We start from the raw sequence: 25,878 nt of genomic DNA, 5'->3' as shown, positions 1-25,878 counted from the left end.
ATGTTCTTAAAGGGAAAGAGGCAGAAGAAGCAGAGGTCAGATCTGGGGATTGGAGAAAGAAAGCCTCTTAGGGTGATTCTCCTTGGATGTCTGGTGTGAGGTAGCAGAAGTGGCTATGTTGCTTGCCTCCTCCTATATTGTCTTTGTAAATATGTCAAATGTTACAAAAATGCCGTGTGAGTCTCCATTGGTCTCTTCTCCAGAGGAGACCAACACCCCAGAAGTGCTGCCTCTGGAACTTTTCACAAGTGAGGAACATGGAACAACATTCCATGTCATCTTTGAGTAAGAAGCTGGAATGGAAAAATACAAACACAGTAGGAGAAATGAATGAATTTCAGAAGAACAAGGAGCAACAACCACACCCTCTTGCTGCAGTGTGCTGCAATGCTTTCCAGCTCAAGCTTCTCTGGCTTCCCTCCCAGACCCATTAAGGTGCAGAAACTAAGCCTGGAAGTCACAAATGCACTGGTTTCAGATTTGCTTCTCGGCCTAGTTTTTTAAAAACTGCAGTAGCATTGAGTAGAAGATACTGGGTGAAAAATACCTGTCTAGACTCCCTGGGCTGCTGGTTTTTGTTTTGTTTGAACAAAAAAAAAGGGGGGGGGGAGCACAGGGTCTTGTTGAAAGGAGGCTGGCCTTTACAGATGGCATTCCTGTAGCAAGACTACTCAAGGGAGGGCCTTGTTAGTCATAGCACTTCTGCTTTGAAACTACTACTTGCCCTGGGAAATTCAGCTCACTTCCTCTCTTTTTGCCCTTTTGCAACAAGTGTTGTTTGAATGCTTCTTCAGGCAGCCCAGAATAAGCTTGAACGTAATTCCCACCCGTCCAGTTTGCCAGTGGCATGCACCAGTCTCCTGCCACCGCTGCTGCTATTGAAGGACCTTCTTTCTCCACAAATACTTGCCTATACCTTAAGATCACCATTGGAAAGCTTCCTCTAGGTGCCCCTATCATCTATGTGGGTCATTCTAAGTGGTGGAAACCCAGTTGCAGAGTGCTCTTGGAGAAATTTAAAAAGGGGGTCCTAGACCCTTCTGTGAGGTTACACTCACAGAAACCCAACAGAAAAAGATGCAGGCTCTCAGGGAAAAATAGGTGTTTACTGAAATTCAAATATGCAACGGACAACTTCAGAAATAAGGAGGCTGCAAAGAGCCACATCCAAAGCAATGTTTCATATCATAGGTGCTGGCGCCCTGGGTGCCCAAGCACCCACAAAATTCCCCAAGAAGGGGCCAGGCACCCACAAATGTCAGCGCCAGGGCCATGCACGCAGCATGGCACCCACAGCCCCAGGCACCCATGGTCACAGGGCCGAGTTGGCATTCCTGTTTCACATACACTTCTAGATTGCTGTAATCCTTTGATTGGTGATTGGAAATCACATGTGCAATCTTAACAGTTGCAACAGAACGTCAGCATCCTTACTCTTCAGATCAGTCCTCATCATGTGATTACATATAATCATTTTAATATCTTTCTTTATTAAGACTTTTGCCAATTTTTCTATTCATTAAATGACTCCATACCCCCCCCCCCGCAAAATCCTTTCCCCATCTGTCAACAAAACAATTCAAGATTAATCACAATTGCCATGCCTAGCTGATTCTCATTTTATGCACACAATGGCCACCCTAGATGCCAACAGTTTATTATTTCAGTCTTCTGGAATGAACATTAGCTACTTACAGTACTTAAAAGGTAGGCAGGCACGGGCCTTTTCAATTTAGCTAGGCCATAGGCTCAAAAGAAAACAGAATCATAAAAATGATATTTTAATGATTTTTTTATTTTCTTCATTGCTCTCCTCAGGGAAAACTTTGCGTGGCACCTGCCTTATTGTCCTTTTCATACAGTGAAAATGTGTTTTTTATGTTTAGATGCAATTTTAATTCTGCCTTCTGCTGCTTTTGTGATTTTGCAGCTCTTAGCTAACCACACTTTTTATTTTCTTTGGGCCACTGTGAGAAGAGGATGCAGATGGGCCATGGGCCTAATCTGGCAGGCTCTTCTTATATCTGTGCTGCCATAGACACAGTAGAGAAGTCATGTATCCTGACATCTGGAGCTGTGGTGTGATACATTTCACTAACCTCACAATAGCAGTTTTTCACCAGTGGAAATTATATAGATTTAATGGCACACAAAGACCACTGTTTGCAGCTTTATTCTTTCCAATTGTAAAGCATGAACATGATCTCAAAATAGCATACCAAATCAGCAAAAAACTATAATACCCCATGACTCAGATTTTTGTCAGCTGGTATCTGCATCAGACATTTTCATGAAGTCAACTTAAACTGAAATGTGATCTCAAAGGGTAGTGAAAGTATATTGTGCAATGAGCTTTCAAATGCTGTACTGTATTTATTTCCTCATGTGGGCAATGATAGATGGGACAGGACACATCTGGATTAGAAGCATCAGATACCTAACAGTATTGACAGTTTGAAATTCTACTCAAAGCAACAGCTTTATATTCATGGGTCATTTCAGAATTGGTGGTCCCAGAACTGCAGCCATGTCTTCGTCACAATATATTAAGAACTTGAAGCTTAAAGTCCATGGTTCAAATCTCACTGTAGATATGATTTCTCTAGAGGGTCTCAGGAAAGCCATTCTCTCTCAGCCTTAGTCCACCATCTGCAATATGGAGATGACTATACAGTGGTACCTCAGGTTACATACGCTTCAGTTTACATACGCTTCAGGTTACAGACTCTGCTAACCCAGAAATAGTGCTTCAGGTTAAGAACTTTGCTTCAGGATGAGAACAGAAATTGTGCTGCGGCGGCACGGCAGCAGCAGGAGGCCCCATTAGCTAAAGTGGTGCTTCAGGTTAAGAACAGTTTCAGATTAAGAACGGACCTCCGGAACGAATTAAGTACTTAACCCGAGGTACCACTGTACAGATCTGCCTTGCTGGGCTACTGCTGAGTGGATTCCTAAAATAAATTATATGAAGTATGCCTATTCCCTAACAGGGTCAGCTGGGGCAAAACAAACCAAATTGGGGAGTAAAAGTTTAAGGACCCCTGGATGATTAAGTCCAGACAAAGGCGACTATGGGGTGAGGTGCTCATCTTGCTTTTCAGGCCGAGGGAGCCAGCATTTGTCCACAGACAGCTTCCTGGTCATGTGGCTGGCATGACTAAACCTGCTTCCCCATGTTGCCTCTGCCTCCCCATGTCTGTTTATCCCCACCCACTGCCTTATTATCCTGCAACAATGGGCAGGATTTTGTGTTCTCCTTACCATAGGTGGGTGAAGTGGATGGACCCAAGAGGGAGGAATGGGTGGTAACAGCTGTGGCTATCTCATCTCCTGCCTTACTAATGTGATTAAAGGTAAATATCTATTCTCCAGACTGAATTATAGCAATTCCATCAGTTCAACCAAAGAGTTGCCAGTTGGGGAGAAACCCAGCCTGCCTGAACTCTGTGCCTTTGACAGAGGTTTGATCTGCAGAGATCTGCAGGTGAAGCTTGTCGTGACGCCAAGCTAAATACCTGTAAATCAAATTTTTGATAAAGAAAAAAGCCGCTGCAGAGATGGGTTCAACAGTTGGCAATCCCCAACTACACCGCAAGGCACAGTGCCAAGGACTGAGTGAACTTTCAGCTCTACTAACAGAAAACAATGAGCCACATCTTATCAATAGCTCCAAGGAGCGTGGGTTGCAGTGGGGAAGTCAAGAGATGGTGAATCTCTTTCCCCCACTATTACAGAAGTTAAATGTTTTACCACCTAAGTCTTCAAGCTATAAAGTACGTTCTCTAGGCAGAGTTTTATCCAGTCTTGAATTCACCTAAACTAGGGCCAAACAGGGATGCGGGTGGCACTGTGGGTTAAACTACAGAGCCTAGGACTTGCCAATCAGAAGGTCGGCGGTTCGAATCCCCGCGACAGGGTATGCTCCTGTTGCTCAGTCCCTGCTCCTGCCCACCTAGCAGTTCGGAAGCACATCAAGTGCAAGTAGATAAATAGGTACCGCTCCGACGGGAAGGTAAACGGCGTTTCCGTACACTGCTCTGGTTTGCCAGAAGCTGCTTAGTCATGCTGGCCACATGACCCGGAAGCTGTTCGCCGGCTCCCTCGGCCAATAAAGCAAGATGAGCGCCGCAACCCCAGAGTTGGTCATGACTGGACCTAACAGTCAGGGGTCCCTTTACCTTTACCTTTAGGGCCAAACTAGGGATAACCATGAGTAAGCCCAAAACGAGGCATGACTTAACTAAGCATGAATGAGCCAAAGTAAATAAATGCATTGTTGTGCACAGTCTTAAAAATTCAAATAGCATCTACTGGGGGGAGGGGTTAATAATGATTATGATTGCATCACTCAGCAGGCATGAAGGAGAAATTTAACAGTGAAACTGGATGCCTTCATCTGCCCCAGCTATAACAAAACATGTCTCTCCCATACTGGTCTCTATAGCTATGGCAGATGCTGTAACTCACTTTACCCCTGATGATGCCTTCTTCCATTGTTTCTTGAGACAGACAGATGCCAACACTATTAGCTCTGTTTACTGAGTTTTAATTGTAATTGTAATTCAATTTAATTGAATAATTTTGTTGTGTTTTTTTATATTCCTGATTGTAAGTTGTTATGAGACCATTTTTGATATATGGCAATCATGATTTATCATCATCTGAAAAAGTGACAACTCCTGCCTGTTCTTCCCTGGGGTCTTTCACTTCTCCTCCTCCTCTGCCACCTTCATACAAGAGTCCTGTTTACTACTTCAGCAAAAGGGAAGGCAAAAGAACCTTATAGTGGGAGGGCTGTAGTTCAGCATTAGAGCTTTTCTTGTAGAAAGACCCAAGTGTAATTGCTGGCGTCTCCAGACAGGGCTGGGAAAATCCCCTCTCTGAAAATCCCCTGTTGGAAACCTTGAAGATCAGCTGCCATGGAGCTAGGCAGATTTTACAGTTGCTTCATGCATAGCTATAAATCTGAAAGTATAATTCTGTAATGTGGCTATGTAATTATGCTCTAGGGACACGGTGGTGCTGTGGTCTAAACCACTGAGCCTTGGGCTTGCCGATCAGAAGGTTGGCAGTTCGAATCCCCGCGATGGAGTGAGCTCCCGTTGCTCAATCCCAGCTCCTGCCAACCTAGCAGTTCGAAAGCACGTCAAAGTGCAAGTAGATAAATAGGTACCGTTTCTGTGCACTGCTCTGGTTTCGCCAGAAGCGGCTTAGTCATGCTGGCCACATGACCCGGAAAAACTGTCTGCAGACAAACATCGGCTCCCTCGGCCAGTAAAGTGAGATGAGCGCCGCAACCCCAGAGTTGTTTGCGACTGGACTTAACTGTCAGGGGTCCTTTACCTTTCTTTAATTATGCTCTGTTTCATGCATCTATGTTGATAGTGTTTTTGAAACTGTATGCAAGATTCATTGTGGCATCTATTTGTAAGAGCCAATGTGGCATTGTGTTTAGAGGATCAGACCTAGGACAGAGGAGCCCCAGGTATAAATCCTGCCAACCAGAAAATTCACAAGATACCTAGGCCTAATCTATCTCTCAGGGTTGTTGTGCTAATGATAAAATGTGGGGGATAGGACACAACCACATATGTCAACTTGAGCTGCTTGGAGGAAAGGGGATCATAAATAAATGTAATAAATAAAATAATTTAGTATCAATAATACTGATACTGCTGCTAATAAAGTGCTTATAAATAGCACTTGATTCATAGGTGCCAGTCAAAGGAAAACCAAAACAGGTTTGCACCCTCCTGCATTTTAAGATGAACTTTGTATTCTGACCACCTGATCACTCATATGAGACATTTTAATCTGTTCAGGTCAGGTTAAACTCAAGCTGTAAACAAAAGGTTAGTCATCCTTAATGTTAGGATTGTCATATCTTTTTTTTTTTTTTGTACAGACCTTGATCTGGGGTTTGTAACTAGTTCTGAGCTGAATAATTTGGCCCCAACATGTTTATCTGATTTTAGGGAGGATTAAAAACACCTCCAAATATTGGATTAATATTTGTAGGGTGGTAGACTTTAAAGAATTTTCATTTCTTACCTTTAAAGACAAGGTGGCCAAGGGTTGTTTTTTGTTTCTCTTTTCATTATAAGGGGTATTCTGACGCAGGAACACAGCAAGGCTGCTATTATAAAATGAGAAAGAAAGAAAGAAAGAAAGAGAGAGAGAGAGAGAGAGAGAAAGAACACTCCAACCATCTCATGTATGAATGTAAAAAAAGACAATAAAATTTTAACACACACCCCCACACACCCCACATAAGTTGTCAAATATTCATCCAGCCATTGATAAGGGGGTAAATAGTCCTGTGAAAGTAGGAGGGGAAAGAAAGATAATCAGCCTAGCTTGAAGTTTCTTTCTACCTCTGTCTTTCTTTCTTCCTGCCCCCACCCATGTCTTTCTTATTGCCCCTTCATAATGTATTGGAGCAATTCTGCTTTCAAAACTGCATACACCTGCTAGCGTTTTGGGGTGGTCATACAGCTTCATTTCTGTTCAGTGCATATCCTGTAACTTCAGTGCAGAAATCACACAACTTTTTAGACCAGAAATGTTGTGTTTTATTTTTGTCCCGTTTCTGTTGCGCTATAACCTCTCCAAACATGGTAGCATTGCGGAAGCACTACAGAGCCAAATCCAATTTTTTGATCTCACCCAAAAGGCCTTCATGAAAATATGTGTCTTTGATTGCACAGGAGCAATTATTTTAAGATGATGCTGTTAAAGGCACTGTAGCAGGGGTGCAAGAAGGTGACCTTACTGATCAGTTTTCAGAGAACCTTTTTTGTTTGCGGGGGGTGGGGGGGACTAGACTCTGTGAAGCATAGTACAAGTCCCTGTTCTCAGAATACTGTATGCAGAAATGCAGCTCTGCTGGTTTTGGGGATACGTTACATTATATTCAAGTAAGATGTGAACAAAGAAACCTTATTATGTTACAAAACTGCCTGCACTTTAACAGGGGCCTAAATCAGTACTCAACAGTAATATATTAACTAAAAATAAAGACCGGCTTAATCCTTTACATAAGATTAGGGCAGATATGCCTTTTGCAGAGACGCTGCGACATTTTGTTGCAGTTCCCGCTTGTGGAATCTTTAGAATTTTGCTGAGTGAATCTAGGCCTTTATCACCGTCCGTTTGTCATAGCTTGATCAATTGTGTCCTGTGGACATTATCTAATGAAGGTAGCCAGATGCAAAAGGGGATGGGGCTCCTGTAGACTTAATACTGGTGTAGAAAAATGAATGGTCAGGCAAGCTGCATCCGCTGGTTTCCCCCTGTTCTGTTAAACACAGTAAATGTTCGCGAGCCCTGCTTTCTTTTGCATTTGGTGACTCTATTCAGGCGGCCACTTTGTGCTAGTGTGATGTGTGTGATGTGTGGTGGGCCCTTTTGGACTCAGAAGAGGGCAGAACGGGAACAGAATGTGGCATGGTTGGCTGGTTTGTGCAAAGCATGGAGTTTCCCCAATCTGTGAATACAGTGGTACCTCTGGTTACGAATTTAATTAGTTCCATTCTTAACCTGGAACCGTTCTTAACCTGAGGTACTACTTTAGCTAGTGGGGCCTCCCGCTGCCACTGTGCCGCCGGCATGCGATTTCTGTTTTCATCCTGAGGTAAAGTTATTAACCCGAGGTACTACTTCCGGGTTAGCGGAGTCTGTTACCCGGTGTTTGTAACCCGAGGTTCCATTGTACTTTCTTTTCAGGCTTGGGCAGCATAAGGAGTACTGGCATTTGGATATTAAGATCGATCTTAGTGTATATGGTATCAGCAGCTCTACAAAAGTACCCAGATTCTTTAAAGTTTGTCAGGTTTCACACAACTGCAAGTCTCTTTTGGTGTGTTGTGCAGTTTGTTTTCCTACCATATGCCACATAACAGGACCAAGGTTTTGTGATTTGGCCTCCGAGTTACAGGATTCTCTCAACTTTTCTGTTTTGAAGAAATTAGCATTTGGTCTGCAGGTGGCAAAATGTATTTTTTAAAAAAATAAAAAAATCTGACTCTGACACCTGCTTGTGCAGAAATAAAAAACCACCTTGCAGAAGACTTTTAGCCTTCCTGGGCTTTTACAGCTGTCACTGGGAGAGCCTTCTGTTTTTTATGGCCTTCTGTTTCATTGCTTTGTTTTTAAAAGAGTGCTTTGAAGTCAAAGATACCTGACAAGAAAATAACCTAAAAGAGAAATATACCCACCCACAAACAATATCTTCAAATATAGATGTATCCAAGCCACAGAGAACTGTCCTACCACTACTCTGGACTGTTGTGTGGTTTACAGGATCTGCTCCTAAACTATGGACTGAGGGCAAACCTTGCTTGCTGAAGCTAGAGTGGTCTGGATCTGTCCATTGCCTTGATAGGAGACTGATCTATGTCACCTTTAATTTTGTGATGGAAGAAAGGCAGAATATATACGTACTAAACAGATGTATCAACGTAGTTCACATTCTGTGTAATGATGTATGTTGTCCTCAGAAACTCAAGAGGAAGTTGATCAACTTTTTCTTAAGTGTGCCTATACACCATATAACACATCTTGCAACATTTCCTGGGTGATAAGAAAATTAAGATTGTCAGGCTTTCCCCCTAGTTTTTGTTTTTTTAAGGAAGCAAAAACACCAGGCCTGCTAGTGTGCTTTTAAACAAGGATTGATAAAAGTTTTTCATGACCATGGAAAGAAATGTTTTCACTTGATAATTGTTGCAGGTCAAAGTGCTATTGAAAAGTTGGATGGCTTCTTCTACTTTCACTTCTTCATTGTAATATGAACATATGCAGAAATATAAAGTGCATCTGGACTAACTACCGTTTCTGGTTGAGATACCAGTTCCGTTCTTTTTGAAGCTACACTTACCAAGATATCTAAAAAAGAAAATATAAAAATTAGCTTGGCTGATCTCCAACCAACATAGTCTTTCTGGATCAGATTCATATTGTTATATAGCTGGGGTACCCGTGTCTGCTGGGCCTCCCCAAAGTTGATGGGCATTGCCATTCAAATGGTGTGTGTGTACTGTGTCATATGATTGATTATGCAGGGCTTACCTACCCCCCCCCCCGCCATTTTATTCAAGTTGGCACCCCTGCTCTGGGCATTCCTTCTGGCCAGTTTATGAAAGAAGGAAGAAGCCATACCATAAAAGTGCAGAAATCCAGAAGGGCACTTAGCTGCCAAGATTTATTACACCGTCCTCATTTAGAGCGTCCAGAGAGCACGCCTTCCCCTTCAGTAGGAAAACTGCTGCTGCTGCTACTCCCAGCTAAACAAGACAGAGGAGCTCCTTCGGGTGACCTGTTTATTGAGTATTCATTTTGATTTCATCCCATAGGTTCAGTGCAATCAGACCTGTTTTATGGAATCAATTCTAGGGTGAATGCAAGCACAGCAACAGACCCAATCTTCCATGTGTTCCTGTTATGCTCTCATGAGTTTGCAGCGTCAGATTTTAGTCACTGCATGCAAAATACATTGGGATGCACAATTTGGCAGTCTGCTGGGACCCAGCTTTGGAAAGGCTGAGAGATATAGCTTGGATGCCCTCCAGATTTTATGCATTATTCAGAGTGGTGTTTTCCCCCCTCCCTTCTGTCTTCAAGTGATGCAGTTATTTTAAATCGGATAACAGTGTGCAGGACAGCATGAAGTTCAGTGTTACACTGTTCTTGCTTTCATGGATTGGGCCCTATTGAAATGTTGTCCTGTGAGCCACCTTCAGGGTCACTGGTGGAAAGGCAAGGTAGAAATGTTTTAGGATCAAGGTAGACAGAATGTAGATCAGGATCTACTGGTAGATCTCTGGATTACTTGCAGTGGATTGGCAAGAGTTTCCAACTCCCAGTTGTTTAACAATGGCCAAAATGTTTTTACTAACTAAACTTGGCTGTTGCAATGATGAAAGCTAACCTGGAGTGGACTTCTATGTGAAAGGACTGTGAGCTCAACTCAGTTCAGTTCTGCTACTGAAAAGTAATTCTTAGGTTCAGAATATGCTCAGAGGTACCCTGATCTTTAATTCTAACTGATTGTCATTTGCACCTGCCTCAAGCTGGTGGGTGTCGGGGTTCTAGTAAAAAAGTAAAGCAGATCTGGACATCTTTAAGTTTGCCTATCCTTTTAAAATAAGAAAACAGGAAATACAAGTGCCAAACTCTTGCCCTTGGTCCTTGGGTGGCACACGCTTTGGTGCTTTTCCGGGAGTTATGGAAGGTTGTAGGCATAATAAGGTAATTCGTGGAGGTGGTGCAAGGAGACAACATTGTACCCAAGTGCCTGGGGGTATGTCTTAAGTGGTTTTAGATTTAATGGCTCACCACATGGTGGGGAAACTGTTTAGGGATGTGCACACATGTGTATGAACGTGAGAGATCTGTGTGCAAGGCCAGCCCTATCATTAGACATAGTGAGGCAGCTGCCCAAAGGCAGCAGATGCAGGCGACAGGTCTTCCCCTGCACCCTCTCTAAGCTACCCTTATTGTCCTCCAGCCTGGTAGATGCTGCCCCATTGCCATTCAGTAAGATTCAATTGACAGTTCAGTTAGCTTCTGCATGTGGAACAGGAGCAGGAGGTACTGTATTTGCCTCAGGCAGCAAAATAACTTGACCCATGCACTGATTTATTTGTGTGTTTGTTGCGTTGCGGTTGTGGTTTCCTTAAGTGTAAAGCTGAAGTGAAAGAGGAACAGAAAATGACTTGCAAATTATTGCAGAACAAGTTAAGATGTGTACACAGAGCTAAACTGCAAAAGGAAGGTGCTGGAAAGTTAGGTCAAGGCAATGTCCCAGTTGAGGCATTTATGGGGCAGCAACAGGCTTTTCACTTGGGGGAAGAACAGTGTCACTCCCCCCCCCCCCGGCACCTTGCATCTGCCACACACCAGAAGGTGACACCTGAGGCGGCTGCTCCCAATGAAGGCTCATGTAGATGAATGATTCATGCCCCTTTTAAACTAAAATAGTACTGGGAAATCCTTGAGTATGGGTCCCTCAGAAGGCCTTAAAGCACTTTTCACCAGTGGGGAAGGAAGCTCATAAGTGAACTCTGTCACCATCTAGTTAAACCAGCTCTTAAATTTCCCCTAATTCATGGGTGCCACATGTGCTGTTCTATTCTATCTCACACAGCCATCTAGGGATGAGAAAGAGATAACAACAACTCAGTTTAGGGCAATGAGATTTTGTGGGACTGAAGGCTGTGGTATCAGGCAAGAGAGGTAAATCCCAAGATACTTCACAGGGTGGGTGTGTGTTGGTGTGCTTTTGCTATGCAGTTAATATTTCTATTTCATATTTTAAGGAAGCTTATGAATTTTCACAACATCTTTGGAGTGACTTCTTTGGGCATAGCTTTGATGCATGAAAACTGTCAGGAGAATATTTCCTGTGGACACATTTCATGGGTGCTTACTTTTTATTTTGCTCCTCCACAGCCAATGTGGTATAGTGGTTAGAGCATTGGACAGAGACCTGGGAGACCAGGGTTCAAAGTCATATAGCTCACAGGGCAACCTTGCACCAGTTGCTGTCTCTCAGCCTGGCCTATCTCACAGGCATGTTGTGAGGGGAAAACGCAGAGTGGGGAGCCACCTTGAGCTCTTTGAAGGAAAGGTGGGATACATAAATGTTGAAACAACAGCTACAGCTGTTTTCCTTTGTGTGTGTCTTGGTTAATGCCTAATGTAAATAATCACTGAAGGTCACAGTATTTGCTTTGGATTAGAAAAAAGCCCACTATGCCATTTTTCCAATTGCAGAATCAGCTGCAGCAGTCTTTCGTGTGTCTCCTAAATTGCCTGAGGATTTTTCTTAACAAATGGCAGTATACAAATTGACAATATCATGATAATAGATGAATCACATGGGTTACAATGCTCGTGTGAGTTAGGACTCATTTTACCCAACCCCCACATCCAGCGTGGATGTGTATTTTCAGGTAGTGTGCATCAACGCTTCTCGACCCTTTTCCTTCAGTTAGTATTTCCACATTCCACTACGGGCATGGATCTCCCCCTTTTTAGATACAGCTTTCCAATATAATAATAATATAATAATAATAATAATTTATTATTTATACCTTGCCCATCTGGCTGGGTTTCCCCAGCCACTCTGGGCGGCTCCCAGCAGAATAATAAAAACATGATAAAAGATCAAACATTTAAAACTTCCCTAAACAGGGCTGCCTTCAGATGTCTTCTAAAAGTTAGATAATTGTTTATTTCCTTGACATCTGATGGGAGGGTGTTCCACAGGATGGGTGCCACTACCAAGAAGGCCTTCTGCCTGGTTCCCTGTAACCTCACTTCTCGCAGTGAGAACTGCCAGAAGGCCCTCGGACCTCAGTGTCCAGGCTGAACGATGGGAGTGGAGACGCTCCTTCAGGTATACTGTGCTGAGGCCATTTTGGGCTTTAAAGGTCAGCACCAACACTTTGAATTATGCTCAGAAACGTCCAGTATACCAGACTTTCACAATGCAGTGCAAGAAAGCTACAATTCACATGCATTTTCATTTGTACACTCTCGGGCTGAAGTGCAAATCTATTCTGTTTTAAAATATCTTTTTGCATCAAAACTGGTTTGTGTGGGGGAATACATGCATTGACTCATTGAAAGAAATTGGATGTGTCTGGATTGGGGTTGACCTCATGTGTACAAAGCTGAAAACAAACAAGCCCAGCACATTCAGAGTGTACTGAATGCACACTAAACCATCTAGCTCTTGGACACTGAGACAAAATTTCCTTGTCTATGTTTTCTACCTACAGGTCAGCAGAGGGAGCCAGAGCATAATACTTTATGTCATGAACTTGGGACCACGGCAAGGAACTCCATGACTCAGTTAGTGCTTATGCTGCCAGTAGCTAAGGCAGTGTCATGCTAAGTAGCACCCTCCAGCAAACAGACAAGATCCAACCCAATGGAAAGGACAACAACTAGCTATTAGGACTAAAGCCCCAAACAATGTTAAGACATATTTATTTGCCATTGTTTTTTGAGGCTTTGTAGCAGGAGTTGGGAAATGGCTCCAACTGGCAGGCTGAATCCCTATTTACCCCATTCTTGGTGAGCCAAGTTTGAGTGGTGTAAATCACCTGACACCACGGTGACACCTGTTTTTCCCTCCTGAGTCTCAGGTAGGGGTGGTCAGCATTCCTTCTTCTGATCAACTAGCAGCAGTGATTCAATGCCCTGGAATACGTGAGTTACCTGCTGGTGGACTCATCATCCTTCACGACTGTCTTGTTAATAACGTAATATCACTGTACTCCAGCCACTCAGTGGAGAAAACTATTGGATTTTGTTGGCTGCCTAAGGTAGCCAAGTGATTAGGAAGAAACAGCAACCCCACCCGTGCACTTGTCCTTCTAACTTCAGCTCTGTGTGGATAAATTAACAGGTGAAGCTTTTCATGGCGTGGAAATAAGCATTATCACCTGCTAACAACTGCATATCAATCCACTGCTAAAGGTACAACTGCAAAGCTCAGCTGAAAAGTTGGCAGCCCTGTGATGACCAGTGTTGGTCAAAGTTTCTTGGTCTCAAAAGTTGTCAATAAAAATCCATTTAGGCTCAGTGGTCTGCAGCCCAATTGTTCCTTCCTTATTTCTCCAGTCCTGCCTGGGTTGCAACATCCAGAACCTAAAACAGAAGCTAAGTCACCTTTTGGAATTAGTGGCTTTTCCCATTGCAGCACTACAGGGACTAGTGGTGTGTCCCAGTGGAAAGTCATGTTTGTGTGTATTGAAGGTAAAGTAAATAATCCATTCACAACTGTCTAAAGTGGCCTGGCTCCAAAGAACTGCACAACAAGCTACCCAGGGGAAATTTGGACATCTTTCTCAAGCAACAGCTCCCCAAGCCACAAGGTAAACTGCGCTTGTTTTGAAAAGGAGGGGAGTTTCCTAAGCAGTTTGTGATGTAGCATAATGGTCTTCCATTCAAAGGGTGTGTGTGAATTCTACTGAGGATGCCCAATGCCTTGATTGCATCTAAAGTAGCTCTTTGGAACCCAGCCAATGAATTTCTCAGTTCATTCTTTGCAACTTAAGTATAGGTTTGCTTGTTGTTGTTTTTTTAAATTATATTAGATTTTAAAAGGAGATTCTAGTTCTCATTAAAGACTGTTTTGTTAATGGTGGTGCTGTAGGCAATGCACATCTCTTATTCATTTATTTAATGAATTAATAGGTCGTCATTCAAAGTACACCAAGGAATTGCACTAGGGGGAGCTGGCTTCAAGCAGCAGGCCCGTTGGCAGATCAACTCTGTGTTTACAAAGATCTCTGCAAAAGTGACTTCAAGGCTGATAACATCAACCCTGCCGTGTGGGAATCCCTAGCTGATTGTATCAGGTATTGTATTGTGTCAGGTATAGTCAGGTATTGTATCCACAGCAGTGACCAGAGGAGGAATGGCCTCTAGGAGAAGCACAGGGAGAAGGAAAAGCCATGATGTATTTGCAGCAACACAACTCGACACCTTCATCTGCCCCAGCTGCAATAATAAAACATGTCTCTGCCATATAGGTCTCTACAGCCACAGCAGGCACTGTAACTCTCCAACTGTTTGACTTCAACCCCAATAGGCACATTCCTCTATTGTCTCCTGAGGCAGGCGGAAGCCAACCACAACAACAAAAAGTACACCATCTCCCCCTTGGTGGCTTACAACATTACAGTCATACCTCATGTTACATTTGCTTCAGGTTATGTGTTTTCAGGTTGCGGACCGCGGGAAACCTGGAAGTACTGGAACAGGTTACTTCCAGGTTTCGCCGCTCGCGCATGCGCAGAAGTGCTAAATTGTGCCTGCGCAGATGCGGCGCTTCAGCTTGCAAACGCTGCGGATTGCGGACGTGCCTCTGTCACAGATTACATCTGCAACCCGAGGTTCCACTGTATTATGATTATTACTTCATTCCACGTAGAAACTGATCCCTATGAAACATCTCAAAGTGATATAACAATAAAGACATCAACAAATAATATCAACAGCAAGAAGCAATTCCATATGTAAAAACAAGTTCAAATCCAATGTAGACCGGGATAAATATCTGCACTTGTTTGAAAAAGACCACCTTCAACAGGCGCCAAAGAGAAATAGAGGTTGTGTCTGTCTGATATACCACCGGACGGAGCTTCAAAAGACAAGTGCTGCCATGCTAAGGGCCCAGTTCCTACATCATATAGAACGGACCACCTGATGGTGTCTGCAGGTGGCCCTCTCTTGTGGAGCACAGTGACTGGCTGGGTAGAAAAGGGCTGAGATGATTTTTAGGCATCCTGCCCTGAGCTGTATAAGGCTCTCACCAGTATCAGCATCAGACCAGTTCCCAAAACTTAGCTTAGTAGCTAATTCAGTACAATTCTTTCAACAGTGGTGTAACATGGCGGAGATAGCTTACCTCAGTGAGCAGCCAAGCTGCTGCATTTTGCACCAGCTGCAGCTTCCGGGCCAAGCTCAGTGGGCAGCCCCTGCAGTTGAAACAGAAAAAAAGACAGTATATCATTTATATATAGCAATGCAATATAAAAATAATATTACAACCATACTAAAGATCAAACAATATGCTAACAGTAATAATAATAGCATCAGTTAAGCATTTCACTTTTCCTTATCCAATTCCACCAGCCATCCATCTATGAAATCAGGCAACTGTATTGTCAAACAACACAGCTGGCCTGCGTTTGGAGGACGGCTATTAATCACTGCTCAAAAGCCCAGCAGGATTCCCTTTCAAGTTTTGTGTGTGTGTGCAGCTTCTATTCATTTTTGAAACACAGTCAAGTCATAGAAGCACGATGAGGGATCTCAGGCATAACCTCACTTTGCCTTCGCACTCCCTTTTAAGCTGAATCAAGGCCAGAACCCCAAAGTGCCAGCCATTCACCCCACTGCATCTTCTGTGAGATGCAGTCTGCACATCCACTACTCTCTATTACTATTTGCTCCTTTTGAAGCAACCATACTTTCTGCTTCCAAACCGAAGAGGGATAAAATGATACAACTATTTACATATGAAGCCGTTTTCTGTTTCTTTATTTTACCTAAACAAAACAAAAGAAAGTTGTAAAGTGGAAATGTAAAGTAGTATATTCTGGATCCCCCCCCCCCCCGTGGCTTTAAAAAGACAACCAGGTTAAGGAAATATCCAAATGCCCCCCCCCAATAAATGCATGGTATATCAAAGGTATCAGAGTATGCTTTGCCATTGATCTGCGTGAGATAAATGGATTTATGGAGGTAGCCTTCCGCATAACAAAAAATACTTTTAAGGAAAAGTAGGACTGAGTTTTTAGGGATGCACGCTCATCTGCTTAATTGTTCGTTTTTGGCTGACTCGTTCTGTTTCTTTTACATATTTCCAGATGCTTGCCTAGTGACTGTGTGGGGTTAATTGAAAAACCCGTCGGCACGAAATCAGGTGACGTTGCTGACACATCACCAGTTTGGTCCAAAATGCAGATATTCAGAGCTGCTGCAAGATAATTGGAATCAGATGTCTTTTTCCCTACCCTAAGCCTAAGGCATTTTGGTTGCTTTAGCAACTTATTCCCCTTGCTTCTCTTCTGATGTCATTCTTGGACTGCATTGCTTTGGAACGTAGTGGCAGTGGCTGCCAGGATGAGGAGGTGTGCGGTGGCTGGAAATATAGCCTGTGTGGAGACACACACACACACAGCCACTGGGAGGCTGAGGGTGCAATCCTGCCAGCTAGTCATAACTTCATTGAAAGCAGTGGAGTGCAATTGGGGTTATGATTGATGCTGGATTGGATCCTGTGTGTCTAAGACCAGAGATGGATGTTGGTCTGGTGTTTTTCAGAGTTGAAGGTGGCATGGTATAGCTATACCACTATGATAAAACCAGACCGCTATTTCTCATGCTGTACATACTTTGTCTTGGACTGGCTGGGTGCAGAGAAGTGCTGGGAGGCACCAGCTGGGGAACCCCCAGGGGAAGAAGGCTCAGAGCCAGGGGACTGCTGGTGGGATGATGCGTGGTCAGAGGGAGAAAAGGGGAGAAGAATGGGAGGAGGATGTGTCGGGAGCTGAAGAGGCAACAGGGTTTAGTGAGCAGAAAGAGGCTGTGGCAGATACGGCAGGCTGCTAAAGAATCCAGGGAATCTCATCCTCCTGCTGCAACCTCAGATCTCCTAGAACACACAGATAAATGAAGAGGGCAGAGCAATGAGAGAGAAAACAATGGAACCTTAGGTTACTGGGGAAGGAACTGCGGAAGGAGCCATAGAGAGCAGTGGGAAGGTGGGGACTTTCGGTCCTTGCAACTGCTTCATGGGGGCAAGACATACCCCTGGGAAGGTTTGCTGTGACCACTAGGACTGAGCTGTTTTGTTTCTTTGAATAAAGAGTTCGCTGACATCTGGCACTTTATTGTTTTATTGCTGACCTATGCCTGACTCCAGCTCCTGACATACTTTCTCCTTCTCTTTCCTGTGCTACTATTATTTCTGGTCAAATAGGATGAGGAGGCTTTTGTGGTGCATCAAAACCTTGCAGCACTTGTTGGACCAAAGGTAATAGCGGGACAAAATAAACCAATGTATACACATTGCTATGGGCACTGATGTCTTGATCATGCCAACTCTCTTAAAAAGCATTGCCTGTTTCTTGAGAGGCTGGATTTTAACTGTTCTATGAAGGCAAAGATATTGCCACATTTGAGTCCTTTGTCACCATGAGCAGCAACCATATACAGTGGTAACTTGGTACTCGAAAGGCCTGGCTCCCGAACAAATCGGTTCCCGAATGCCGCAAACCCGGAAATAAGTGTTCTGGTTTGCGAATGTTTTTCGGAAGCCGAATGTCTGAAGCAGCTTCCAATTGAGCGCAAGAAGCTCCTGCAGCCAATCAGAAGTAGCACCTTGGTTTTTGAATGGTTTTGGGAGTCGAGAACCAAGGTACCACTGTGATCATCTCAGGACAGATACCTATTTTCATTTGCAGGGTGCGTATGATGGCACAATTATGCCATCTTTCCTTCTATTTAGGTATTGTTGGACCACACCTCCCATCTTCTCTGATCATTGGCCATGCTGGGAGTTGGAGTCCAACACCACCTGGAGGACTGACATGCTGGCAACGTAGGTTGACATGGCATTTGGCTCCTGAGATTGCTTTGCCGTGTGTCCCGCTCACAACCTGCATTTGCTGCACCACTTTTAAAGCTGTCTGCCAGCAGCTGGGTTGCAGAGCGATGATGCAGGAAGTGTGGGAAGAGTTCCAAGCCGGCACATGGCAAAGCAATCATATAACTGCTTGACTGCATGCTGAACTTAGCGCAGCTAAATTCAACCCACATTCCTCATGGGCCGATCTGGTTGTTGGAGTTGGCCCTAACACTGATTGATAGTAAAATGGGGAAGGGGAGTTAAGAAATGTTGTGCTTCCAATCCATTCAAAGGGAGGAAACTGTTCTTATTGTGTGTGAAAGTACTGAATTTTACAAAAGTGCTGTGAAACCAATTGAAAACTGAGATGCCTGCAAAGTATTTATGCCTGTTTGCATGACAAAGGGCTGGTCTCTCAATTTCCTTTTTACATGGGGAGAAAACCACTAAGAACCGTGCAGTCTTGAAGGAGAGCAAGAATGACTTACCGGTAGTCCTTCTCCAGCAACCTCGATATATTTATTGCTCCAGCTCTTCATGTTGAGGAGAATATTCCCCATAGGTAAAGCAGTTTTCAAATAACACATGCGGCCAATTACAAAACGTCTTGCCTCTGCATTCACTCCCAACATTGCTGTGACTTTTAATTATATTGTTATAAGGTTCTTGCTTAACCGCAACATGTAGGGCACACATTTTCTCGTAACACAGGAAACGATAAGCTTTAAATGTGTCTAGAAATCACACACGAGTCCCAGTGGAATGTGAGCAACCGACAATACCATTATATTTTCACATGTGTATTACGCGTTCTCTGCTGCAAAACTATATGCATGGGGAACTGAGACCAGGACTCTCGCTGGCGTTGTAGTCTCTTCATCTGGCAAATCATGAGCATGCCAGCCATTCTGGCCAAAGCATCCATGGTGGTGTGTGGGAAGTTGGGTTGCCATATGTCCTCTTTTCCCAGGACATGTTCTCTTTTTTTCCATGGGTAAATAAAATGAGAGTTGTCACAGCGATCCGTAGTTAAAAGTAGAAGTTAGCAAATGTATCTTCTTTTTCGCTCTTCAAAATATGGCCACTGAGAAATAGCTTGCTGATGAACAGCACTGAGGTCAATGTACATTTTTATGCAGAGAGGGGTAGTAGAGCCTAGTAGCTAAAATAGTAAGCTGTGAAGGAAGGAAGCTGGTTCAGATTTCACCCCTGACATGAACTCACTGTTTTGGAAGGCAAAGAGGACAGTTTCGCCCCCATTCACATGTTTAAATCTTGCTATCTGTCAGGCTATCCCTATCCCTCTCATGGTGGCAGCAAAGAAGCAGATAAAAAAAGAAGAGTTATTACCAATTAGTTTATTCAATATTCACAGAGAGAGATGAAGGAATGCAGTTTCTCTTAGATAATGGCGTTGCTCCGAGTAAAGTCCCACCCCCTCAGTCTCTCTTATTCTACATCACCCTTGCACCGGCTGATCTATGCTTTCTGCCTCTGAGCTTTCTGTTCTACTACAGTGGTACCTCTGGTTGCAAACGGGATCCATTTCAGAGTCCATTTTGCAACATGAGCAGAACACAACCTGCGTCTGTGCGTGTTGTGCTTCTCCGCGTCTGTGCATGCATGTCACGTCATTTTGCGCATCTGTGCATGCGCAAGTGGCGAAACCCAGAGGTAACCCTTTCCAGTACTTCTGGGTCACTGTGGGACGCAACCTGAAAAATTGTATCATGAAGCAAACGCAACACGAGGTATGACTGTACTCTCAATGCACGCCGGGTCCTGGGAGAGCGGGGGGTGGGTGGGTGGGATTGGGTCAAGAATGCTATCCAGAGATACTGAATCTGTCAGCTGTCTCTCCCCTGGTGCTTCTTCTTCCTGATGCTCTCCCAATATTTCCCAGCTTCTCCCCTCTGCAGCCTCTGAACTGTGACCTTCTGCAAACCACTGTTCTAAATCTAGACTGTCCTCCTCTTCTTGGAAAGGTGCAGGAAGCGGGGGGCGGTTCCCACCATTCCTCTTCAGTTCAGTCTCTGACACTATCATTCTTGAGGAGCACAGTTTGTTTGTGCTCTTTGGGAAGGGGACATAGCTGAGTGGCAGAACACATGCATTGCACGTATAACGGCTCCTCGCCCCCCTGAACTCCTAGAGAGCCACTGTCACTTAAGAGCATACACGACTGGGCTAGAAAGAATACTGAAGAGGAAGCTGTGGAAGCCAGCTTTTGAAGAGTCCACCTCTCCTGACCCCTGACTATTGGCCACATTTGATGGGGCTGATGGGAACTGGAATCCAAAAACTTTTGGAGGGCCACAGGCAGTGGCGGAGCTTCATGCTCCGGCACCGGGGGGCGGAGAAGAGGCGGGGCAGGGCTGGCATGAATCCTGGGGGCGTGGCATGCCGCCTGCGGGGTTGTGGCACCCAGCACGGGCAGGGGGGCCGCCGCAATGGCACCCCACCGGGATAGCGCTGCCAGGGGTGGTGCGCTCCCCCCGCACTCCTCATCCTCTTCCAGTGGCCACAGGTTTCCCATCCCTGAGACAGGGCAATGTTGAGACTCAGTGTAAGACAGCTTCTTTGTTCAGCACATCTATTTCCCTTGCAGGTTAATATGCCTTTTGGATATTTTTTTGAACTGAAGTTGACAAATGGAGGTTTACCACCACTCCCAGAGGGAAAAATGGTATTTATTATTCATTATCTATTTAAATTAACCTATTTGCTAGCGCCTTGGTCATGTCACACAAAAGAATTTATACTGAGCACAATTCCAGCAAATATAAACGTGGCACAACTTCGATGTACGTACATGCATAATTAATTATATGCCCATTTCATTACCTGGATGCGCATGTAGAGTTTAACCTTGTTTTTAAACAAAATTGAGCTTTCCAATAAGAATTGCGTAATTTAAAGCAACGAATGCAACACATTTTACAAATCCCACAAAGAGAACACAGTGCAAGGAGGGTCGGGAGAGAAGAAAAACAAGAAAGGAATGCAGGGGAAAGGATGTGAGAAGGTATAGGAGGCTCGGAGCTAAAGATGCCTTCTCCAGTACAAAACAGGTGAGCCTGCTGACATCAGGATCTAGAGAGCCCTTTGTAAGAGTGGAAGGCACCTTCACATGCGCAGGTGGGATATCTCTGGTTTCTGACAGTCCCTCTCCAGCTGCAATCCCTTTTCCCCGCCTCAAGCCATTCTGTCCCTCTGCCCATCAGAAGTTGCTTGGGGAGGTGCACAAAGGGCTGCAGTGGCAGCAAGGAGGCAGAAGAGGCCTGGTGCCCAAGCAGAAGGCTGCTTGCATTCCCCACCTTGCTCAACACTTTTGAACATCTTGAATTAGATATACGGTGAACCATTGTTAACATGGAAATGTTTTTTTAAAAAGCATAGAGATCTGAAAATGTCCCTTGTAAGTGTCCTCTTGATTGCGCAGCACAGAAAGTTCGGTTCAAACTCAAGCAGCTACCACAGACTAGGATTTAGGGGTTGTGGGGCAGATAAACCAGCAGCTGCACTAAACGACTGTCCCAGTACCCGCATCACCAGCATGCTTTTTTGGTCATGCAGCTTATGATCTGCATGCGTAATCTGTGTCCATTTGCTTCGGTATGCTAGTTTCAACGACAATGGTGGAAAACCATTAATTAATGAGCTAAGCGGTAATCAAAAGCCATCGTAATTAGTTCACACCATTTCACTATGACTGTTTTAGAAACACAAGATTATGCCAGAAAATATTAAGTACCTTAAGGATATAATCCTATTTGTTGGGGTGATTTAGAGAAACAAAATGCCACTCTCCAACTGGAAATCCAGCTGCTTCTGCTAATATGATTCTGCCTTGAATCTAACAATATGAAGCTCAGGGGGAGCCATAAAACCTCCAAACATGATGTGGAATACTGTTTTCTATGCATAAAACGCCACAGCCTTAGGGGAATTTTTTTTCATGTCTTTCCAAAGCTAGATGTGAGTTCTGTATCCTCCATTTGGAAGCCCAACAACTCCCCTTTCCAAGGGTTTGACATGTTTCCAGTTCCAGCTCCCAGTACATGCAGACCTTTTTTCGCATCACAAGGAAAGGAGCCACGGGCTCATAACTTAATCTCGAGTGCTCTGAGCCCAGAGCTGCCAGGAATATAAGCAAAAGCATTTCTGCAATGAAGGCTTATGCTTTAAAATCAGTTTGCTCAAGATTTTCAATGTGAGGACTACACCTAAGTAAAAGGAACCAGTGATTAGAAGATGGCATGATCTTCTTAGCTCAGGAGATTTCATCACCCCTCTTTATGCTACTTCTTAACTGTGCTTCTGGTAAGAACTTAGAAGGGTGACACAATGAGCGGGCAAAATCAGCTTGAACAAATCACTTTTTGGGTATGACACAAACATGTTACCGCCATGCAGATGTCAAGGAAATAAACAACTATTTGACAAAATACAGCAATATAAAACAATTTCAAGGAACAAGGCACAAAACCATTGCACCAACAATAAACAATAACATTTGGGGTCCTGCACATCACCTGCAAACCTGCAACTTACTCAAAATGTACACAATTCTTCTTTTGTGTGACATAACAGCCATAACTTATTTGCATTCTTTTAAATTCATGTTGCACAGAGGGCATTGTGCGGCTGTAGTAACATGCAACAACCAACTCCATTTTCTCAAGAACTCAAAGAAGAAGAAGGAAACCCCCACAGAGGTGCAGCAACCTCAGAAGTCACATTACACCTATGGTTCCATCAGTCTGGCAGGCTCCTGTAGTTGCGAGCCAGGAAGCAATTTAAAATTGATGCTAGGGCGAGAAATTGAATTTGTTGACCTCTTGCTAAACCAGCGGGGGATTACTATTATTCTTATATCTGAGCCTGTGCTATGCTGTTAAAAACAAAAAACTCACTGTTTCAAGCCTGTGGCAAAGGGCGAGGCTTGAGGAATGGATGACAAAAAAGCTGCCAAAGGCAGATGATTGGAAAATATGGAAAGACTGAGAGGTTCAAAGGCATGGCTCATCTACTAGAGCCTGATTACTTTGGAAATATCATTTTCAGACAGAGCCATTTTGGTGCTTAAAGGATAGTGCAAAAAATCTGCAACTGCAGATCATGCAGTCCAGACACATTTATCTAGGGATGCATTGGTGTAGATACACATATGTATGAGTAGTAACTGCTTAGTACATAGTATTTATAATTCATTAAATTTAAAGCATTTCCCACGGATGTTTCAACAACAAACAAAAAAAGCTCCAAGAGTGTCCTAAAGTGCCACCAGGTTTGAAATCTAAAAAAAGATGGCACATAAGGAACAAGGGATGGGGAAAACAAGGCAGTGGAGGCTTAGGATCAGAGTTTTCCTTCTCCGAGATGGGCTACCTTCCCAGGTTGACAAGCACCATCTGCCCTCACTTTCTTCTACAAGCAAGTGCACCAGAGTCTGTCTTCACATGCAGGGGAAGTCCCTAACTCAGCAAGGGTTTGAGGCCCATTAGCTACCTGCACCTGGTTTAGCCAGCCATATGAAGCAGTTCCGGCTGTGTGGCCACTGTTGCATGCTGATTGCTTCTAGGAGATACAGGTGAGAGATGAGCGCAGGATGGGGACCAAAGGTGGACAAACTACCCCCAGCAGGAACGTGATGTGTCCCACACTAAAGATACAACCCCTCCCCAACTACTAGATCTATACTGTACATGTAGAACAGCTCCCTCCCAGCAGAAGCCCCATCTTCCTTTGCCACATAAGTTGCTGCTTTGGCAAGCAGAGGACATTCAAAAAGATGGCTGGCAATGCTTTTTAAAAGGAAAACAAATTGAAAGTCCTGCTGCGTACACACAATCCCTCATGCATCTGTAAATGGATGCTTGGTCCCTAGGGTGAAGAAGGTGAAAGATGATCAGGGAAGCCTTTGCGAAGGCAGCAGTGGAAGGTGGATCAGTTTTCTTAATGCATGAAGGCAAAGCCAATGAAAGATTGGGATTAGTAGAGGAAGGAACACTGGATAAGTATAGGACGTAATGCATATGGGCAAAGTTAGGCTCCTTGCCCTGCAGAATCACAAGAAAGCTGCTTTAGTCACTTCCAGAAAATGCAAGGCAAGATGTAGCCAGAAATAACCACGGTGGAATGAGTGTGCAGGGCAGGGGGTGCCAAGCTTTTGGGGCCTGTGGACATATCTACACACACACACTCACACACTGCATCTAAGAACACACCACTATCTATTATATTGTAGTGGTTCTTCTAAGCTGAATTTCAACATAGGTGGGGGAGAGATTCTGGGGTCCCAGGGAAGGCATTTGCAGGTACCTATGTGGCTGGTGGTTCCCATGTTGGTGACTCCTGAGTAGGGAGGTGCATCCTGTTAAACTTCCTCATTGCACACAAACATCAAACCTGCTTGCACACAAACCTGCTTGCACACAAACATCAAACCTGCCTGATTGTACACAGAACCTGTGTAAGAAACACTGTAAAACTGCAGATTAGGGTAAAGACACTTTGGGCCCCATGTGTCTTTTGTGATGGTAGGTTGACACTTAGGAGGTGACATGCCATTAGGTGTGGCAGCCAGTGGTGGGTGGTGCAAGAGTTTATATTTTAGCATGACCTGCCACATAGCTTTTTCACTGTGTGTATGCGCCTTAGGAAACTGGCTGGTTGTGGCTAATCAATGCATGGGAGTAAGACCATAGCTCAATGGTAGAGCATCTGCATGCATAACGTCTCTGGGGCAATCCCTTGCCTTGATATGGCAGCTTCCTACGAACACCAGCAATGATGTGCTGTATGAGAAGTAAAGACTATGTAGAAGACCATCACGCACATCAAACCCAGCATGGTACAATTGTTTTCAGGGCGGGTGGAGATGCTCTCAAGTTTACGACAACTCACACAAAAGCAAAATGTGTGCAAGTGCTGCTTTAGCCCTGGCTGCCGGTATTTCTGCTGTAAAAAGGGCTTCTTGTTCATAGTTCCATGGAAGTGCCTCTCATTTGAAAAGATGGCCCTCTGAGGATGCCTTTCACTCATCTTTGGCCATCACTGCATTTGGCATCGCTTTTTGCAAGCAATTCCTGGCATCTGAGCACTAGTGCATGCTTCCAGCTCCCAACTCAACCACTCAACCTGTGGACTCCTGACGGTATCATTAAAGGGCTTGTTATGCTCCAGGCGGCGTCCATCCCTGCACCAGAAGCTTGCAAGTGAAGGGCCGAACCCTGACACTACGTTCTACAAGCCTGCCGAGCTCCTTTCCCTGAATCACACCCTTCCCGGCAAGGTGTGCTGTCAATCATTCCCCGCCACCCCACGCCTGGAGGTGCGCTTTTGGACAGCGGCGGCCCACAGATACACACCCACAACTCACGAGCAGGGTGAAAGTGGCGCCTTTTCTCTCCGGCTCCGCACAAAAACCCAAGCAACCCCAAAGCACCCCTCGTGCAGCGGGACTCCTCGCTCCCGCCAGCAGCACGCAAGCGCCCCAGCAACGTAGCCGCATATTTTGTCGGCGAGGGTCTTGGACAAAGCCAACAGAAGGGTCCTTGTTAGCCGGCTACTCCCTGGAGAGGGAGGGTGGGAAGGGAGAGCGCGCGCAAGAAGGAGCGAAATGGGGAGGGGGCGGCGGGGGCGGCGGGGTGGAGCTGGGCTCTCTCTCTCTCTCTCTCTCCCGCTGCCTGCCTCCCCCTCCGCCTGCAAAAGCTGAGGGGGCG

General features: G+C 44.6%; 2 long non-coding RNA genes across 4 annotated transcripts; one reads left to right on the top strand and one right to left on the bottom strand.

Annotated features, from left to right (window-relative positions):
- Positions 1 to 1,401: 1,401 nt before the first annotated feature.
- Positions 1,402 to 25,731, bottom strand: LOC307216335. Of its 3 annotated transcripts, XR_013839032.1 has the most exons (5): positions 25,536 to 25,731; positions 15,425 to 15,494; positions 8,443 to 8,571; positions 6,052 to 6,136; positions 1,402 to 2,649 (listed from the first exon to the last, which is right to left on the bottom strand). It is a non-coding gene; the product is annotated as an uncharacterized lncRNA (long non-coding RNA). The 3 variants fall into 3 exon arrangements; XR_013839033.1 differs by lacking the exons at positions 1,402 to 2,649; positions 6,052 to 6,136; positions 8,443 to 8,571 and adding an exon at positions 6,267 to 6,317 and having other exon boundaries at positions 25,525 to 25,731; XR_013839034.1 differs by lacking the exons at positions 1,402 to 2,649; positions 6,052 to 6,136; positions 8,443 to 8,571 and adding an exon at positions 6,267 to 6,317.
- On the top strand, positions 12,439 to 17,111 carry LOC307216350. The gene is made up of 3 exons (XR_013839051.1): positions 12,439 to 13,886; positions 14,209 to 14,372; positions 16,389 to 17,111. It is a non-coding gene; the product is annotated as an uncharacterized lncRNA (long non-coding RNA).
- Positions 25,732 to 25,878: the final 147 nt, after the last annotated feature.

This window comes from Podarcis cretensis (genome assembly GCF_951804945.1).
Source record: "Podarcis cretensis genome assembly, chromosome: 5".
Lineage (NCBI taxonomy): Eukaryota > Metazoa > Chordata > Lepidosauria > Squamata > Lacertidae > Podarcis > Podarcis cretensis.
The sequence above is the reverse complement of the archived record's forward strand: the minus strand, read 5'-3'. Positions and strand labels throughout refer to the sequence as shown.